Source organism: Liolophura sinensis, chromosome 1 (genome assembly GCF_032854445.1).
Source record: "Liolophura sinensis isolate JHLJ2023 chromosome 1, CUHK_Ljap_v2, whole genome shotgun sequence".
NCBI lineage: Eukaryota > Metazoa > Mollusca > Polyplacophora > Chitonida > Chitonidae > Liolophura > Liolophura sinensis.
The window spans coordinates 52,428,481-52,450,650 of record NC_088295.1 but is presented as its reverse complement, the minus strand read 5'-3'; the positions used below and the strand labels follow the sequence as shown (position 1 = coordinate 52,450,650).

The following is a 22,170-nucleotide window of genomic DNA, read 5'->3' as shown; positions in this document are numbered from 1 at the left end:
TTTCCATGATGTAAGATTGAATATTTGATGAATTGAGTTAAAAAAAGGAAATATAAATATTCTGCCTTAGGTCACACCGATTTCTGAGCAATCACTGAGAAACAAGTGCATGATCAATCATGGTCAATATTGTGGCAAATAGGTCAACCGGATGTCCCACACATTGGTAACAAATGTTCAATCTTTCTGTGACGTCATGATACAAACAATGGGGAGGCGGCGTATTTTTTAATACCGTTCGACGGCGCTATAGTGAGTAACAAGACCTTGAGTCATTGTTATGTCATAAATAGCTAGTATAACGGAACCTCTACAATGTTATATAGTATCAGTTTCTAATATAACGTCTCGTTCTGCCCGTAAGCCTAGCTATCGTACACCCGACGGATAACTGCGGGTGGCTCGCCGATCAGTCTTTCGGGACCGGCAACTTCAATGTTCTCATCATGATGTAGGCCTATACCGGCAGTGTCCAGGGAAAGTTGAACACGTTTCACGGATGGCCAGTTTCTCATACATGCAGCCGACAGGGGGCCGCCGTCTCTGTGAGAACCGGGAGTTCAGGTAAACTGATTTGAAGAATACAAAGTCTGACAGTTTTAGACATCTTCGTAGTCGAGGCGCCTGAACTTAGATTTGAACTTCAATGTTAATATTCATTTTCGCCAGAAAGCTTTAGATTAAGTACAAATACAAATTTCAGAGGTATATATGCCTTACGTCACAATTTGAAGTCAAGATTATTAAGTCTGACCTAAGTCTAAGACACATTTGTAATCCCAAACTGGTCACATGGTGTAAAATCTGTGCCATGTGACCCAGTATTCTTGCAGCCCCCCCCCCCCCACCCCCCCAATTTGACACGGTCAGCCTAGATTCAAATTGGCCTCACGAGTGGCTGAAAATGTTCGTTTAAGAATAATTCTGACAATACTCTAATAAATATTTAAAGCATTCTGCTGCTTTATTTACGAAATTTTTGTTCCAGAAATAATGCATAATATAACCAATCACATACGCATACTACTATCCAGGTAAATATACCTCAAAACATAGTACGTACACATGTAGCTGACGGCCGATCGGAAACCCGGGAAGAATTCCAAATGGCCTCCAGTTTACACGAACTTTGCATCCACGTAAATGGCAATCCTCATTCTATTTTGTGCATACATAAAATTTCATAATTTGGGTCGATCTGAAACTGTTAATATAAATTATGATGTTAAAAACAGAAAATCGCAAGAAGGTGGCATTTTTTGGTCAATATTAGAGGAAAAACAGAAATAGTTCAGTTTAAAAAATTTGGTATAGTCTCTTTAAACCGAAATATTGCTGAAAATTGCGTAAAAGTTTGTACTGCATAAGTAACTTATTTTAAACTTCATGAATGGTAAAAAAGACTGTCCAATTTTTGTTTCATTTTTCTACATATTTCTGAAGAATATAAGGTAACCGCATACACCCCTTGCCGACGATGTCTCTTGTTTGTTTTCGTCATGCATAAATATGTTGGCAGTTCATGTACTCGTTCTTTCTCTGAACTTCTAATTTCTAATGCAAAGGTTATAAAATGGGCTAAAAAAAAAGCTTTGATAAAGTTACTGGGATTTACCACGCGTGCACACAGGTCACGGATATCCGTCTCACTCATGAAATATAGTATTTATAATCTAGCAATTGTCCAAGGTGTAAACGGATATACCTTGAATAAAGTACAACCTGACTGTCTTCTTGGAATTATAACTTCGTATAAAGTGCAATGCTGCTTACAAACAGACCATGAATGTGTTTTGGTTTATAGGGCACACCCGTGGACTACGTCTATAATATAGGAATTGATGCTTAGATTGGATATCAACGACTCGAATAATAACCGACCAGTGTACACACTAAAGACCAACTCTACATGTATGAATATGTCAGTGTCGTAGAATTAACTTTCTTGTACGCAAATAAGATCTGTAGGGGGCCTCCGTGGCTCAGTCGGCTAGCGCAGCGTAATGACCCAGGAGCCTCTCACCAATGCGGTCGCTGTGAGTTCAAGCCCAGCTCACGCTGGCTTCCTCTCCGGCCGTATGTGGGAAGGTCTGCCAGCAACCTGCGGAAGATCGTGGGTTTCCCCCGGGCTGTGCCCGGTTTCCACCCACCATAATGCTGGCCGCCGTCGTATAAGCGAAATATTCTTGAGTACGGCTTAAAACACCAATCAAATCAAAATAAGATCTGTAGAGGAGCTATTATAGCAGCATAAACTCAAATCCTGTGAAAAATTAACTCATTTCCACAATTTGGTTAATCCACCAATCCGCAGTATTGATTTAGTTTTCTGCATTTTATAGCTCGTCCGATTTGATTGGTTGATTCATTGATCAATCTACAAATTAGCGGTTTTGATTAGTATATATATATATTTTTGGATATATCTGTTTATGGATTAAAGATTCGATTGTTTATGCATGGTTATTCACGGAATAATCTACAGTTATAGGTTCTAACAGTTGATTTGAATTATTAATCGTTTAGATCAGCTCAATGGCATAGTTGATATACATGTACACGTTAGCATGTTCCTAATGTATGCAGTGTATAGCGCGGGGCAGTAACCCTAGAGCCATTCACCAATGCGTTATGATCGCTATGAGTTAAAGTCCAGCTCATGGTGGCTTTCTCTCCGGTCGTGCCAGCAACCTATGGATAGACGTGGGCCCTTCCGGGTTTATAAAACAAAAAAAGATAAATAAAAAGACAACACCAAACTAAATGTATATGCATAGAAAAAGTATCCCACATGAAGTTTTAAAAGTGGAACTTTTTGTCTAAGTGATTTTGCGCTGAAATCTCACAGTTCAAACTAAAATATCTTACGCATTGATAAAATAGAAAGTGTTGTCAAATTATCAATTTTGATCAGTCAGGCGCGAGTTATCTCCCCGAGTTACGGGGACATCGTGTTTCCGGTTGCGTTAACATGCGTACAGTGCGTCCCATGCCCCCCCCCCCACCCCAGAATGGCAGATTAACTATTTATTGGGTTACTATGCCTTCTCCAGTGCTAAGGTTCTCCACACAAGCATCTGGACCTTCCACATTCTTGGTGCCTGAACCGTTCAAAGTTTTGTCCGCCACGGGAGGCATTTATATGACATATCACCCCTCCCCCCCTCCAAAAGTTACAGTTAAACCATCCGTCAAAGTCAAAAAGAATGTCTGTCGTGGAAAGGCTGCTGTTCTGACCAGCAGTCCGTACAAATATTTACTTCGGAGTAGTGGTAGTAATAACCAGCAGAACTCCTGAAAAGGAAGATAAAGACAAGCGATGTCGTAATCAGCGGCCAAAATCCAGTGTTCCCAAGAAACCAAGGACAAGTGGTGATGCCATCCTCGACAATCCAGTTGATGCAGGTGCTATAGATGGTGAGTGCCTATTCTGCGTGGGAATGTGGAGCACTAGCAAACTCGATGGTATGATCCAGTGTACAGGATGCTTGCAACGGACCCACTCATCATGTGTAGGTGTTGGGAATGAGGAGATGATATTTGTGTGTGATTTGTGCATGTAAAACTTTAAATCCTACATTTTAAATGAATAAAATTCGATGAATTGAAGTTCAAAGCTCGATGCAGAGTTAGCGTGTTTTGATGCATTATATTAATATCCCATGGGGCATAATGGACCACAGAGTCCGTTTTGCCCGACCCATGGGGCCAACGGTTAATGTACTGATAATCAAAATTTCAACAAATGTCGAATGGCTGTTAGCCAGAGTGATTTAACTGCATGGATTTTTGGACTTGCAGCCTTCTTCGTGAAGGTCAGAAATAGCTACCGCTACTTAGGCCCGTAGTTGTTCATATATAAGCGGTCAAAGTTTGCTGGTCCGTTGTGTTTCACTCTCTCCTACCCCAAAGTTTTGAATTTTAGCAAAAAAGATGCCATGGAACTGGGAAGGGAGTTTCACTCTTTCAAGACCACGTGTGCGGAGGATATGTTTGCGTTAAATTTTGTGAGTTTTTGAATCTTGGACTTGCTTTTGTTTCCCTCAGTAGATATGGACCTATTAGGTTTAGATAAAATTGTACTACCGATATTTAAATATCAGTTTTGAAGCTGTCGGTTGTAAGCCTTTTTAAGGTTTCTTTGTCTATAAACAGTGATGAAGTACCGTTCAATGATCTTTTGCATTGTGTTTCATTTCGAGAACATAAAGGTACATACAGATTTAAACTTTCGTCATTACTAAAGATGTTACTGGACAATCTTCTGCTTTGTTTCATATAGTTTAGTGTTAAGTCTTAAGTTTAGTGTTTTGCTTTCAGTAGAATTTGTGATTCATGAAATGGGTTAAGGGGCAAAACCAGCACTTTAAAAGGGAAACTCTTGTAAACCTTGTGCGTCTCTCTGGCCATAATCTGTACTACTTTTATAGCCACCGATAATAGTAAAAGTACATTTGTGTATAATTGCACAAAAAATGTTCTTGTTGTAGCTATTGAAGGACCTTGAAGGTTTGACAGAGACGGATGTGGACAGTCTAGCCATTGCTTTCTGGACTTAGCAGATAATGGACCACCCATCTTTACACATTTCTCAACACATAACCAAAGTTATGAAGGGCTACTTTTTTCTAGCTTGGGACCTTACTGATAAAGACATGAAAAAGGTAAGTCGTTTTTGGCTATCTATTGCCCATTAGATGTGTATCTATTACTCTGCGTTCCTCTCGGAGAAAGAAACAACTGGCAAGACCAAAATCCAAAAACGTTATATTTTGACCAAAAACATACGTTGCATTACATTAACAACATTCACAACTCTTCTCTGTTATATCAGAAGTTACAAAAAAATCTCTTATTAAACTTGTCACTTTCCACATTTGTCACAAGATGGCAGCACTGAAAAGGGGAATTTACTTTTCTAGATACCCCATGCGTCTGTGATCTCCACTATATAATTTTGTCCCTCTGTTTAAACTGTGTATTTTATGGATACTTAAATGACCAATACATTCCAACTGAAAAATAAAAAAATATACTTTCTTAAATTCCTTGACAAATCTTCTACCATGATGCTGATTATTATGATAACTGTTTGTAGCGTGTTTAGCTAGGACATGGAAAAGCATTTTTTAGTTATGCTAATCAGCAAGAGGTACATACATGCTTGTTAGACTTATAAACTTTAATTAAAATATGTACAAGTAACAAGTCTGTACTTCGCTTGTCATTACATGTGGAGAAGCGAAGAAGTAAGTATTTTAGTTAACAAAACAGATATCTGTTTTATGAACACTTGAAAGCACAAGATGTACTTCTGTCTTAAAATTAATAACTTCTTGTCTCCTTAGGGTTAGCAAAGTAAACAAATGGTGAACGCTTATAGCTCCGTTATCAACGTACAAATTCGGCGATTTAAACACAACCTAAAAAGGAACGCTATATTTTTTGGCATCGTAAAAATTATGGTGCATGCTGTGGGATGGGATATGAGGAATTGTCAGCTTCTCATATCCCATCCCACAGTATTGTCAGCTTCTCATATCCCATCCCACTGTATTGTCAGCTTCTCATACCCCATCCCACACTGTGCATTATCTGCATAATATCACATTTAGATTAGAAAATGACTCTCATTGTCCTTTTTTAATCACGTGTCATAGTTTATTTCTAACTTTAGGGTATTCCAGGTGAAATTAAAGCAACTAAACCCATGGTTTTTGATGGAAAAGCCAGAGATTTTTGGACAGGACATTTTGTTTTAGAGCCTCAATCGGGTTTGATTCTCTGACTCTGTCATTTCACCTTGATGATTTAAGGGTTAGTGTCATGGAATTGATATTTCACTGAGAACATCTTGTCCATTCATCATAGGATAAGACAGTAAATTATTAATTTATTAATATAGTTATTTGGAGTTTCGGTAAACATCATTTGAACGTACTTCGAGTGCCGTATTATTATGTCATCCATGCGTTTTGTGACATTTGGGTTACATCATGATTGAGCAGGAAACGAAATGCAGTGGACATAAAACATCATGAACTGTAAAAGCCGTATTTATAAAGAGGGGAATTCGCACCATTTTAAATTGGAGTGAATGTATACTGTTATAAAAGGGGTAAAAACACACCTTTTGCGAGTGTTGTTAACATAATACAACCCTCCCCCCCCCCCCAAAAAAAATAAAATAAATAAATACACAATACATATAAATGGAAAATAGTTCATACCTATTAAAAATATTAACATTAAAAATATTTCAGACCCTTGTATCGATCCAAAAGGCCCGGTCAGACTACTATATGTGCTATGTATGCATATAGAAAGATAAGATCGGAAACAAAATTTCACCAAGTTTAGGAATACAGCATTTCTCCGCTAGTTTTACACTCATCTGTACTTCCTGGTGTCCCGTGGGCTTCGTGCCGCTAATAGTTTGTCGGAAATATCCACAATTTGGGCATAATCCATGAAAATGTCAGCACGTAGATTGGTGCTTCATCTGGACACATTGTTTTATAATTGTTCCATCCCATAATATCACTTACGTCATGTTTTGTGAATAAGAGACCCTGAGGTCATTAAAGCCCTAATATGGACAGATAACATCAGATAACAGCGGGTTCTAAAACTCAGTCGTAAACGGATTGGTACTGCATGGTTATTCAAACTGGCACTCTCCTCCATTTTTAATGATTTAGACGAGACAGCCAACAAAGAATCGTGGGACTAATGTTGGTTAGTTGATAAATATGAAAGCAACACAAAGACAAAATCTTATATTTATGCTTTCACTAAATTTCAAGCAATAAAAAATACTGACCTGTTTTGATGTCTTGATGATTGTAGTACTTATGATGGTAATATTACCATGTTAGTAGTATAAAAGGGGCAGTTGGTGGCGTATTGGGGAGGAGGGAGTGAGGGTGTGTCGTTGAGTTAGCGCTCCCATGAGCGAGGCGCATGCGCTTGACGTCACGCGTGGCGCGCCAACGGACCAATGAGAGCAGCTCCTTGGCGCCCAAACGGACCCATGGGTGATCACGTGATCTTTGTGTGTCGTTGAGTCCGCGCTCAATAGACCAATGGGATTTAAAGTGAGTCGGGCCTGCGTGTCGGCTTGGCCCAGCAGGACACGTACACGCTGCACCGCCCCGCTCGACGGCGCTACCCTCGTAACCGAGTTGTGGTAGGGGATGTAGACAGTCAGTGGCAGGTGGACCTGGTTACCTACTTACCTACATCGATGTCCTCTCCAAATACGCTTGGGTGGTTCCACTGCGCACCAAAACCGGTGCTCATCTGATCGAGGCGTTTCAACACATTTTCAAGACGGGACGTCGACCGTTGTACCTGCAAACGGACGAGGTCAAAGAATTTCTGAACAGAGTGTTCCAGGCATTTTTAAAGGACAACGGGGTGTTTTTCTTTCACACGTTTAACAAGACCAAAGCGTCCGTGGTAGAACGGTTTAACCGTACTTTGAGAGGACCCATGTACATAAAATTTCCACCTCCCGCCGGGCTTCGGTGACAGGGTCCACAAATGTTCGGAAGGCTCGCTCGGGCGTGTACTCCATTACTTGGTAGACGCGGGTCACTACCAACCCGTGAACGAGGTACCATTGCAGTAACGTGGTGGCCAGCAGAATTTCCGTACCGAACATACTCCCGATCAGCTTTCGCCTGGAACCAGGCATGATGTCATTCACCCGCCGCTCACCCTGGCGTGGGGGATTCAGGTGACAGCCGTGGTAGTGGTAATAGCAACCGTTTAACTGGAAGATTGTGGGACGTCCATCGATGTGGGCGAAAACGTCTACGGTGAGTTGCCTATCACCGACCTGATTCTCCGTATGTTTAAGTCGGTGGCGGATGAGTACCCCCAGCCAGTCTAGCCATTTTTCAGCCAGATGCGTGGGAACGAACTTCTCCTGGTCACGTCGCCATCGGATGTATTGACCCGCCGGCATGGTTGAGGCAAGGCAGGCCAATACAGTGCGTTAGCATCGAACCCAACGATCCGCTGACAGAGCTTACCTCCCCGTATATGTGTCACGCCTTGTTCGTGGTCCCGATGAAAGATGATGCTCGGTCGGCCACGATGTTTTTCTTTAGGCAGTCGTGCATGTCTTTCTCACCAATGGACGTAAACACGGAGCGCAAATCGTGAGCCGAGTAAAGTTGTCCATGGGGAGGAGCTGGTACACTTGAATGTTAAATAGTGTCAAATGCACTGAGAGGTACACTGCGGAAATGCTTGGACTCCATCTCTACCTCCCTCCAGATAAATTCGGTGGTGATGCCGAGCCTGGTTCTCGCAGTTTTGGGGGTCGGCCTAGTCCAGATGGACAGCCAAACAGCGGAACAAACACAAATGGTCCCTATAAGGTCCATTAGCCCCTTCCACTAGCGTGTGCAGCTCCTTGTTCGTCGCAAGGCAAGGCGGCAACGTTACCTCACACTCACCGATGGGCTGATGGGGTAGTTTGTGCACAAAAACAACACGTTAGTCAAGAGATCTACGATCCATTTCGTGTTGGGACATTGTTGCTGCGCCCAGGTAAGTGGATCTTTGCTCGGGAGATGAGCGAGGAGTTCACGCAGGTCAGCCTGACTCGCCACGTGGTACGGAGCGTCGAGTACCCGGGAATTATTGGTGCTGGGGTAAAAGTTATAGAGTATAACTATAATATTGCATAGCTATAATATAGTAAAACTACAGATGGGGAATAGTACGGTCACATAGCACGGTAACTGGGTGTAAAGGTCTGGGGCGTGTAATTCAGCGACACCCCGCAGTGTCAGCCAGCGTTCGTGAGGCTTGTCGATAACGTTATAAAATTTTTTTTATCTAACGGGCCAGGAGGCAGTTTTGCCGGATTCTCTGTCGGGTTGAGACCCCGAAGAAGATATCAACAGACGGATATCCGGAAGGTATATAACGGCTTATAATACATGTATGTACTGTTGGACAATGCAGAGGACACAGCTATCAATATAGCTATATATCTATATATCTATTCACCAACATTATAAAGAGGATATATATATATATATATATATATATATATATATAATTGGAAATACAAGTTCTACGGGACCAATATTACTGTGTGTGAGCGGCTTGTGATAATGCTTACTATTAGACTTATCTATATATCAATTCACCCCCCAATATAAGGAGGGTATATATAATTGGAAATACGAGATCTACGGGACCATTACGGCATGCGAGTGGCTTATGATAATACTTACTACATATAAAATATGAGGTCTACGGGACCAATATTACTACGATCCGTTTAAACATGTGGGCTTAGATTAAGCATACAGCGCCAAAGGCTGTTCCCCGTCTATAGCCGTGTCAACATGCGGCCTACAGTTATTCCCCCCTGAAATTCTCTCTCCCAAATGGTATTGCTATTCTGATGTAGGAAATACGGCATGTGTTCATACTGCATCGTGTCATAAATACGTCAGTTTTAGTCGACGGCCTTCAGGTTAAGCGTTATGTTGTACAAAAACACATCAGTTCTGCAACAACATCTAGACTACCTGGAAAGCCGAAAATGACACAAATCAAACGAATACACTATCGCTGACATCGATTTGACAACACATATTCCTATGTAATATTTTTTTTTGCGGGAAGAATTTCTTCACCCCACCCTGTTTGCAACCAGGGAAAACAAGTGGTCTCTAGCTCATGGATTGTCTGATAGAATAGCTTGTCATGTCACACAATTGTCTGTTGGTATCGGCTGTCATACCTTTTCATGTATGTGCAGAAGAGAATAGCGGCGGGCGATGACCTCGCGAGCATTATGGCAATTGGCCTTAGGTGAGCCATACAGCGCCATCTGTGATGTCCAATAATTATTATTTTATTCTACTTATTAATTTTACATAAAAAGACACCAAATCCAGAGAATATGGCCACAGAAAAGTGTTAGGCAACATATAGGTAAACAAATAAGCTTATAACTTCGAAGCATGCGGTTATGTAACACTCGCTGTGTCACTTCGAAAGTAGTTCACCAGTAAATCTCAAGTATCGAAAATTGGACCATTCATAGAACGAAATACGGCATGTGTTTGTACTGCATAATCGGATCCCGTAGCCGAGTGGTACAAACCGTTCGGCTTTTACCACAGTGTGTGAGTGGGTGGGCAGGTGTGTGACTTACCGTGTTCAGCACGTCGATGCACGCGTCAATCCCACAACCGGTAAAACGTCCCGTCACACCCTTCGCATGGGTACGTTTTTTTCTTTTCAACATACACCTGCTGGTGCCGAACCGAATGTGTCCGTCGGGGAAACGTCCGGGTTCAGGTTGGACAAGTGAACTTCGCTCCTCCCTCCTCCGGTTGGTACGTCCGCTCATTCCGCAGCCAGTTGTCCCGCCTTGAAAAGTGCCTGGCATACGTGCTGCAAGTAAACTGGTACATTTCCCCCTCGGCGTGCTGGGTCTGCTCATGCCTCAACCAAGTGTCCCGCCGGCAAAACCGCCTGGCACACATGGTGCAAGTAAACCCCCTTTGCCAAAGCCCCTCCTTCTCCCCCTCCTCCTCCCCACCCTCCGTAAGCCATGATAGTAGCGTAGCGTCTCTCTAGGTGAACGTGGTCTGGTGTTGTCTAGGCATTTAGGATAGCCGGAGTAACTTCACTCTCTTCACAGACCTTCTTTTTATCTCGTCAACGAGGACGTCAACGAAATTCATGCGCCAAAACCGCCTACTGAAGGTCCGTTGGCGCGCCTCGCATGACGTGTGACGTCAAGCGCATGCGCCTCGCTCAAGGGAGCGCGGACTCAACGACACACCCTCTGTCCCCCCCTCCTCAATCCCTCCTCCCTAATACGGCATCAGCTGCCACTTTTATACTACTCATTAATAAGGGAAGCAGCACTTTTGTCACAGATAATATCACGAGTTATTGTGCACATAAGGCGTGACTGTCGAAACACCGTTATCACGTTTATGGTATATGTACTCGATAGCAGTGTTTGGTCCAGCAAGAAACTCCAATGAACAATAAACAATAAAAATAATGCAAACGTATAGTACCTACCTATATCTGCGATGTGTTACTAAAGTTTGCTGCTGTTATAGACATAACACTCAAGGGATCAGGGAAATGTCTTCTAGGCATGCGACCATGTAGCTGGCCTTAACTGACTGAAATGAATGAACCATGTTTTCAAAGTCTATTTACACGTCTCTAATCGCCCAAATTGTACGCATTCTGTACATTAATCAGAACATTCCAAAGCTATATCTGCATGGCCAGAAGAACGCGGTCACCGGACTGTGACATCCAAAAATGACCTTTGGTCACTAAGAAGGACAGTTATGGTTCCGCCCCAAATTTTCCAGAATACGTATGTTATTCTGTGTTCAAAAGTGTAAACAGACGGCTAAGAAGGTCATGTTCATACCATAAATTCACGCAAGGCCCTGTGTATACATAGCTTATACTGTTTCCCCGTAAATGTGTACCGGAGAATTTAGTTTGACGCGCCTCGTCAAGAGGGGTGTTAAAGAGGCATTACTTGGACATTCTAAACGTTTGTATACGGGTATACGTACCTGGTGACACTGCTAAAGGGATGTTAGATTACTATGTCAGACATTGTTCGCCAGAGACACGTGAAAAGATGACTCACGACTGAACGAGGAAGATTTGTTAAATTCAATAGTATTTTCGTTCGAATGGCTGAATGTCTAGCGCTTTTTCTTTTGTGACTGATACACCAATGCTGTCATGCATATGTACGAGATAAAAGCAACTGCGCTTGGCTTGTAACAGAATAAAAATAAAAATGCATGCATATATTTAGTTTATGTACAGACATTATATACAGAAGTGAAAATGGGGTTCGCCTGCCCTTTACAAAGAAAATACACCAAAGTTTGCCTTTCACCTCCGACCCACATCTTTAATAATTCAGTTTATTCTATGGAAACTAATACCAAACAGAAAACTACCCTGTAAGTCTATCAATTTGATAAACATTGTTCCAATCAAAGATTGAAAACCACTACTTGCTGTGTACACTACAGTAAGACAAAAAGCTTTTAATTTGCATATAAGATGCTACAGACATAAGTCATACACACATACCGGCCCGTCACACATTTGAAAGAATAAAAACCTTGTTACGTACTGACAAGAATAGCAGTCCCGTATCACACTGACAGAATAACAACCCCGTCACACAATGACAGAATAACAACCCCGTCGAACACTGACAGAATGACTTCCCCGTCACACATATTTGAAAAAATAAAAACCTCGTTACATACTGACAGAATAACAACCCCGTCACACATTGACAGAATAACAACCCCGGCATACATTAACAGAATAACAATCCCGTCGAACAATGACAAAATAACAACCCCGTGACAGACTGATAGAATAACTCCCGTCACACACTGACTGAGTAACAACTCCGTCGAACATTGACAGAATAACAACCCCGGCACACATTAACAGAATAACAATCCCGTCGAACACTGACAGAATAACAACCTCTTGACAGATTGATAGAATAACCCCGTCACACATTGGCAGAATAACAACTCCGTCAAATTCTGACTGAATAACAACCCCGTGACAGATTGATAGAATAACCCCCCTCACACACTGACAGAATAACAACCCCGTGACAGATTGATAGAATAACCCCCGTCACACATTGACAGAACAATAACTCCCGTAACAACCTGTTACACATTGACAGCTTAACAATCCCATCACACATTGACAGAATAACAACCCCGAACCACATTGACAGAATAACAACCCCGACCCACATTGACAGAATAACAATCCAGTCACATACTGACAGTAACTACCCTTTCACACGTTGACAGAATAACAGCCCCGATCCACATTGACAGAATAACAACCCCGACCCACACTGACAGAATAACAATCCAGTCACATATTGACAGTAACTACCCTGTCACACGTTGACAGAATAACAACCCCGTCATGTACAGTGACAGAGTAACAACCACGACACACACTGACAAAATAACAATCTCGTTACACATTGACAGAATAACAACCACGTCACACACTGACAGAATAACAAGCCCGTCACACATTGACAGAATAACAACCACGTCACACATTGACAGAATAACAAGCCCGTCACACACTGATAGTGTGAATAAGAATCCCGTTACAATACTAAGATCGTCGACTAATAAGTGTAACTATAGTTTATTTCTTTAAGCCAGTCGTCTATATTCAGCTGTCTGTAAAATGAATCACACTCGACACCAAAATGGCCTTGAAGCCAATGAAGTTAAAAACACCTTTTCTATGTCAAGAACCCATAGCCACAGGTGACGTCATAATTATTAAAAAAAAAACAGTGACATAGATTCATGGTACATAATGCTTCCTAGCTTGAAGGAGATAGACACAGCGCTTTGTACATGGACTGTAGAAGACAACATTAGGCTTTGGGAAGAGCGGGGAATGACTATATCTGACGACACGCGCTGTATATCTGTGTAGAGTTTGTGCTTAGCCAGTAGGTATGGTGGTGGATAACTTATACTCCCTACAGCGTATGCGTCGCTCTCTACATTTCGCTGTACATCACTGCCACCAATAGCAAATTTTGCACAGAAATCTTGAACAATGCCGAGGTTACTGGGGTCATGGTGATGAGGCAGGGAGTAATGTCAAACAATCCGTCTTAACCTTCGCCTCTAATAACACTTTATACACATGCATTCTCTTTGTCTAGAAAATGCGCAACATGATTCTAACCAACATCTAAAACAATTTTATTGATAATTGCTGATTAAATAGTTCCGCGGGAAGACACAAGTAATGAGGCTAATCTTAAACAAGCCCACGTGCGTCTCACATGCTCCAAAGGTCAAGATTGTTTATTGGTGGCAGTGATGTAAAGCGAAAGGTGGAGAGCGACGCAATCGCTGTAAGGAGTATGGAATAACGTCTTTCTCAATTGATAGTGGCTTATAAACAATAATAGAAATTACTGCTGGAATAGGTATTTTTGCATGAGTGCACACATTACAATACAGTAAACATCATAAGACGTTCATACAAAGATGAAATATATCTACAAAAGCTCACTTTCTCATTACTGGCATTCATCATTATCAATTAAAAATTTTACTGCATATTATTCTGTCAAACAAAAAAAATTTATAAAATACATATATAAATAAAGGTAGATTTATGTTCTATTTCTCATCATTAATTTATCGAATGATCTATGCACAGTTAATTCCTCATAGTGTATAACCATAATTAATTTAGATGGATACAAATGCCTCATCCGGCTTGTTACACCAAGCACTGAGTTGTCAGCCCTTCAATTAATTCATATACGAGTTTGGTGGAGAATAGGATTCCGTGTGGACAGGGATTACCAGACAAGTAGGTTTTGTGACCATATAGCGGTCTTATACTAATGTTAGATCTTTGTCACGGTTATGGTGCTGCCGGACATGATGACAGAGAAAAAGGCATCGGCAATATACGAATGGAAACTGAAATCAAGACATAACAGCTTGCGCGCTGTGAAATGTTCTGATCTCTTGAGCAAATGGAAAATAGTGGGCGTGTCCGTAAGCATTTTGAATGAATAACCTTGCAATTTCTCCAACTGCGCCTGCGAACGAAAGGGTCTGTGAAAATGCCATATCATGTAGTAATCTCATCGTAGGATAAACGTCTATTGTAGCACCCAAATGTATATCTGAATGCAAAGTCCTCTCATTCGCCTGATGTGTTATTATGTTGGAGTAGTTTACTGATGTGTACGTTGCTGTTTTCTGATAGCTAATGTATTGTCGATGTCTGGATTACCGTTGTCTTGATAAAGTAAGTCTTGCGTGTAGGCAACTTTCCTCTGACCAGAAGTGCTGTAATTATTTGGTGCATGTATGTAGTCGATCAATCTCCAATCCGAACTCACCGTGACGACGTCATGATAGTTCAGTCAACTTCAGCATCCCTACGTCACGCAACAATACACGACGCCACACAAGACGTCATGCACGACGTCACGCTATATACACAAGTCCGTGAAGGCCTACAGCTAAAACATTGCTTAAACCTGTTTTAAATGCGCAAAATTATGATATTGTCGCCCCACCCAACAAACCCCCACCCCACCCCACCCAACTCCATTACCTCACTTTGTTAAGAACTAAGAAGAAAAAAACGTATGCATTTAAAGGAAAAGAACTCGTTAGCCTATGCGACACAACGGTTTCAACGCATGCATGTTACCTCTGGACCAATGCAGACCATGCGTCAGAAGCCATGAAATATTATGGTGAATGTAGACTTCCACTGAACTTCCAAATTATTTCTTTTTTTCCGATTTATAAAAATATGATTGGGTGAACCAACACGATACTTCGTTATAGCTTACTCTCTTACTAGACATCAAATATGTGGAAATGATTTGATTCACGTAATCGCATTTTTATTTTGAAGAGAATTCCCGCAGGAAAACGCCTTAAAACATCAAAATCTGCTTTTGACCCTACTTGTCTTTTGACAAAACAAAAAGTATAAATCGCACAACTCCAATTTTTCACACACATGTTCTTCAGTAATTGTGCTTCATATTTCGGTAAGTTTTACTTGTTTTTCGGCATGACACAAATTACACTTCACTATTGCTCTAAATCGTGCCCTCACTGCTGAACGATTTCCAATCTAGTTGCAAAGGATCCTTTACCTCAGATGGCGTGTTAAAGGTGTAACCATACAAACGGACCCTGCGCGAGCTTTATTTCTATTCGAACGGTTCAATAGCCATCGCGAGCGTATACGCTCTTGCGGCATCTACTCTGATTAAGAAACATACAGCACACTGGTACTTACAGCAGTTTCAAGCAACGTTGGAAAGGACTGTTCCAGCGTCTGGCATCGACCTATTTCCGACACTGCTTAAGGGTTTAACACCTCGGTAGCGGTGTTTGTTGTGTAACCCGATGCCGCTTAACCTTGTTGCCGAGTCAGATTTGACAAGGTTCGAAAAAAAAATTAAGAAACTGGAGCACAAAACGGCATATTTCATGTTACCGTTCCTTTTCCCTCCCCCCACAGAGGTCACGCACTTTACACCAATCAACGACAAGCTTAGGCCGTTGCAGTTGACCTAGATATTTCAAAGCTGCGTATGTATAACGTCGTCTCTCATTGTTGCGTGACATAGAAATGTAACACTTTACTACACACGTATTATGGCGTCATACCGATGAGACTGAAGCAAGTGTTTCTTTTCCCACGTCAAGGCGTCTGGATGTAAAATATCACAAATGTAAAAACATAAGAGATATCTTTATACTGTGCGAAGTAACAGGTTTATATCAGAAGGAAATTTCGATAGTTCACTTTTATATAAATCATAAAAAGCAAATCTAACAAGTAGACTCAAGTTCTTCTATTTGTAGACATAGACAGTATGAACTCATACTACTCGGGGAGGTGGGGTGTGGGGTGTAAACGTACCGGCCGGTGTTTTGCGTGACACACTAAATGTTGTTTGAAAGGTCATCTGAAAGGTCATCTCTATTCAATAATTAGCACACGGCCCGCAACTAACCGCGGGATAGAGTAAGCAGCTTATCAGCTGGACCCTACACAAACCATGGCTCTTGAACATGTTCAACGTTTCATAATTCACATCACAGTCTAAATTATTTTGACGACCATCATTCCTTTCCATTTCAACGGGTGTTCAGAAGTTTGTAAAACTGTGCAGGCCTCATTTGAGTCCCGACCCTCAACATTCCCTGATACAACCTATCCAGAGACAACCACTGCGGGGATACAAAAGTCAGTGTCCTTTTAAACATTCAAGGTGAAATATGACACGGGATCTAGTAAGTATTTACTTATTTGACTGTGTATTAGCGCGGTACAAAAAATATTTTACTAATGTGACCGCGATCAGGTGTATTAGTGGAAGAAACAGGACAGGAGAAACAGAACAGGACAGAAGAAACAGGACAGGAGAAACAGGGCAGGAGAAACAGGACACGAGAACCGGACAGAAGAAACAGGACACGAGAACAGGACAGAAGAAACAGGACAGAAGAAACAGGACAGGAGAAACAGGACAGGAGAATAGGACAGGAGAAATAGGACAGGAGAACAGGGCAGAAGAAACAGGACACGAGAAACAGGACACGAGAACAAGACAGAAGGAACAGGACAGTAGAAACAGGAGAGGAGAACAGAACAGAAAAAAACAGGACAGAAAAAACAGGACAGGAACAGGACAGGAGAAACAGGGCAGAAGAAACAGGACACAGCCTGGAGAAAACCACTGAACATCGCCAGTTACCTTTCAGCGGAAACTGTGTTCGAATCACTGGTAAAGGGCGGGACAGGCACCACGAGAATGGCGGTTACGCCCGCATAAGAAGTAAGTATAACAATGGCCTGCTATGCAATTAGGCGGGCTGAATGAGCGTCAAACAGCGTTGCATTAAATCTTACCGTTCAAAGGTGAAAGTTACATTAAATAATATACTGAGACGCATTAAAAACGCACCAGAGGTTAAAAGTGGAATTGACGCTAAAACAAATTTGATTTGGTGTTGGTTGTGTGTTACATTCACACTCAGATAAGTCAGTTACGCATTAGTGTCATAGTGACAAATGGCATTGGAAAGAATTAAATTTCAATGTGGATTACATGAAACACGCAAGAGCTCCAAAGGGTAGGACCACTCCTTTTTGCAATGCATGTCACACAACGCTTTCTCATGAACACTCAGTCTTTGGATAACTGCTTGTGGTATCCTATTCCTCTCAAGCTGTGGACAAGTGGGAGATCTCTAACGTGGACGATTTGGGGTCGACGTGCAGTCTCATGGTCCAGTGTTCTGTGATGGAAAAACCAAAACCATCACTTCTCCGCCGCCCCATCGTTCAGTCTGCACAACACAATCACAGTGATAACGGTTCACCACGGCGACACCAGATACGAATACGTCCGTCGGTGTTTCTGAGGTGAAATCTGGATTCGTCAGAGAAGAGAATACCATGTCAGCGTCGAAGTAACCATTGTAGACGTGCATTTCGGGAAATCGGGTCAAAATCGGGCCTTCGTCAGGACGACGGGCACGCAAACCAAAGGCGCGAAGTCGCCGCCGTACAGTCGACCTAAGATGGAACCTGCTGTTCCAGACGTCGGAGTGTTCGATCACGCAGATGAGCCCGCGCAATTTGTCGATCTTTCCTCGCTGTCGTCACTGGTGGCTGCTCTGGTGTGGTCGCTCTGGGTCGTCCCGTGTGCTGAAGTCGCTGATTTAATCTTGTGATGGTACCGTGCTGACATTCGAACCTTGGTGCTATGACCCTTGTAGCAAGACCAACTTCAGTCAAGGCAATGGCGCGCTCCTGTTCCTTAGGTGTCCTCAGTGCTATCCCGCGGCTACAGCGATTATGCGAATAGCCTTTGAACATTTATTTCGTGATTTTGAGGAGTGAAAGCGTCTTTATCAGTCCTCTTCCTGTTGGGTTTTGAAACAACTCTTATAATGGCCTGACAACATCTTTGAAGCTGCCCTAACTCCTAATCATGGATATTTCCGTTGTTATTCTTAAACTATGATGATGTTTTCCCGAATTCATGTTGGTGCGTTTTTAAAGCGGTTCAGTATTTGATCGCCCTGTGCCATTTTTGTGCAAATCATGCATAAGCTATGTAAAGTATATGAGTATTTAATGATGAAATGATGTGTTATGATATGAACTATGATATGCTATATCACTTACTTTCCTCAGTTGTTAATACTATAGCTATACATGTGTAGCTGTAGCGGTGATATTTAGCCGTCAAGTTAAGAAATTTCAACACTAAACATTTAAGACAGATTCAAAATGACGTGTGAAGGATAACTTTTTTATCATCTGGCGTTGAGCTATGTTGACTTGGGTTGACAGTGTTTCACCAAATCAATTAAAACTTTACAATTTACAAGTCAGTATACCAAAAATGGAATCACTGTGTGAAAGCACATGAACTGTGTTGTGTTCATGTTGTTAAAACTGGCCATTTTCACTCTCTTGTCATGGATAACAGAAAATCGATCGAAATTTAACCAAGTTCACCTGATTATGAGTCCCCATGCCAAACATAAAATTTGTTAACTTTTATTGTGGTTAGGTTATGCAGACGGAAAGCCGGTCGTCGTGACGTTTTGGCATAAAATCGTATGTTTCCTATGTTACACAATGTTCATCACTACTGATCCTCTTTCACACGATACCAAAATTCACACCATCTGACTCCATGGGCGCTACAATCGAAACGCCGTCGAATCACCTACTAAATGTGCAGTTATTGGTTAATAGCTGGCATGTGCCACGCTCTGATTGGATGATTTGTTTCCCACCCATATCGTTGGACATGTCCAAAATCCTAACAAAATAACCTAAACCGCTACATATTACCAGAAAAGGGAGAATGGTTGTTTTAAGTGTTATTTTTTCCCTCTAATGTCTCCATTATTTCATAATGATATGTTCGAATAGAAATAAAACGTAGTTTGCCACTCGGGAGACCAGTGGCCCCTCGTTCTTAAACAGTGGGCAACTCTGCTGTGCGTATCTTGGTGATTTGGGTATGGCACACTACGTTTCATTTCTCAATTGTTATCTATGAGAAGTGAGCAGCATGGGTTCCTCATGAGTGTCATGATTATTGATGTAATACCAAGACGTTCTTGGTGAAAGTCTATGGTCACTTATGTAATGTAACACCAAAGTGATTACTACTATTTATTTATTTGATTGGTGTTTTACGCCGTACTCAAGAATATTTCACTTATACGACGGCGGCCAGCATTATGGTGGGTGGAAACCGGGCACAGCCCGGGGGAAACCCACGACCATCCGCAGATTGCTGACAGACCTTCCCACTTACGGCCGGAGAGGAAGCCAGCATGAGCTGGACTTGAACTCACAGCGACCACATTGGTGAGAGGCTCCTGGGTCATAACGCTGCGCTAGCGCGCTTACGGACTGAACCACGGACGCCCCGCTTACTACTAAGTGCAGTGGTTATTGATACAAAACCAAAACGTACCTCATGAGTGTCATGCTGAGCTGAGCACCATGGTTATGAATGCAAAACCAAAAAGCACCTCATGAGTGTCATGCTGACCACCATGGTTACTGATGCAAAACCAAAAAGTACCTCGTGAGTGGCATGCTATGCTAGCACCATGGTTATTAATGCAAAACAAAAAAGCACCCCATGAGTGCCATGCTGAGCTAGCATCATGGTTATTGATGTAATGTAATACCAAGGTGTGTCTCATCACTGTCATGGTTATACTTGTACATTTCAGGGGCGTTGGAAACAATTTGAAAGTGGTGTGGCCATCGGCCGACTATCCGAGCACAAAAGGCGAGGGCCCAGGGTCTGCCAAAGCCCCGGAATTGGGATGCTAGACGATTGAAGACGTCCTGAAATCCTTTTACGGGGTTCTTATTCTCCACATAGATCCATTGTAATTTTAGGTGCTTAACAGACAACAATCCACATGTATGTGCATGTGCCTTCATTTTGTTTGTCGCCGTAAAATTGGTTCCACCTTTGATACGGCCATGGCCATACCAGCCATACTGCTTCCGACGCCACTGTATTTAGATGTTAAATCAAACGAATTCTTAACGCCTGCCACAAATATGTAGATGTAGCACCAATAAAATAGCACTTTATTTGAACTAAACATTGTCCACAATTCCACAATACATGTTACAGAACCTTTTATTCTAGGAGTAACAATAAATCGAAACATCACTGCACCACACATTCTTAGGCGCTTGTCTTTCACATTCCACTACATACATAATATCCACTACATGGCACAGCTCATTGCCGCTCTATACAGAATATTCTTTGTTAATACAATTTTAGCACTGTTGAGAAATCTGTACACAAACCAATGATGTTTCTTTTATATACTAATACTAAATATCAAAGAGATCATACCTCTGCGTATGTTAAGAACCAGTCAGCAATTAATTACTGATCAGTTTGCAGTCTTTTTAAGGAATCTGGATTTTGCCAGCACAAATCTTAATGAATCAACAGAATCATTTATGTATATAACATTTAGGCACTGACAGAAACAACACTTTTTTAAAAAAAATTGATATGACAATATAAGAATGTGCTGGTATATGAAAATATTTCCCAAACTCCACCTGTCTTTTTTTTCCTTTCTTTTTTGTTACTAACTGAAATACAAGTCTACATATATATATATATACATGTTCTAAACCCAGTTTTTCATATATAAAACACACAAAAACAATAATTTACACACTCAACTGTTTCTCCAAGATAAATGGCACAAAATTATGTTTAGATACAGCACAAATATCAAATTTAGTGCTTCAGTTTAAACAAGTCCTTCAGAGAATACTGGTAGCTCACCTCACTGAGCAGTTTGTAAAACTGCATAATGTTCAAGTCATTGTTGTAATTAAATTATGTTAAATCATAGCGGTAGTAAAAGATACTGTGGGGAGTTTGTGCACAAACTACTATGGGTAACTGAGGAAATGTTGAACTATGTGCTAAAAAAACTCTCTTGGTCTTTCATATGTATATTGATGCCGATGATTGGTTGACTGTGCACTATGGGTGTCCACTGCAAACCTTTGACGGGCCAAAAACATTAACTAAACTCGACACCGACACTGCCAGTGCCACCACCAGCATCTGATCACCCTCTCACAATACCTCCCCTTATTTCGTACAGGCGAGATAATAAAACGGTAGCCTAAATTGGCTGGACACTTGACTGTGTGGCGACATATACTCCTTTGTATACCGGTACTCAACTGGTTCAAGATTAACACAACAGAAGACCAAAGCTGCTATTTTAGAAAAAAAAAATGATATATTATTTCATTTTGTCTACAATGTGATAAATTTGGAGGAAATATTTGAAGAAATTAAAAATCTCTATTACTACTAAAATTAAGATATCATATGCATCATGTCCATTATGTATCCTGAAGATGTAGTGAAAACTGTGAGATTAAATGACCCACACAGAAAATCTAACTCTGGCACCACAGGCATTGAAACTGACTATAAATTCCAAAACCTGGAAAATTTGAAAAAAA

General features: G+C 41.4%; 1 long non-coding RNA gene across 1 annotated transcript; it reads left to right on the top strand.

Annotated features, from left to right (window-relative positions):
- The first annotated feature begins 294 nt into the window (after positions 1-294).
- LOC135472415 (uncharacterized) lies at positions 295-20,491 on the top strand. The gene is made up of 3 exons (XR_010444526.1): positions 295-564; positions 4,491-4,664; positions 20,379-20,491. It is a non-coding gene; the product is annotated as an uncharacterized LOC135472415 (long non-coding RNA).
- The last annotated feature ends 1,679 nt before the right edge of the window (positions 20,492-22,170 follow it).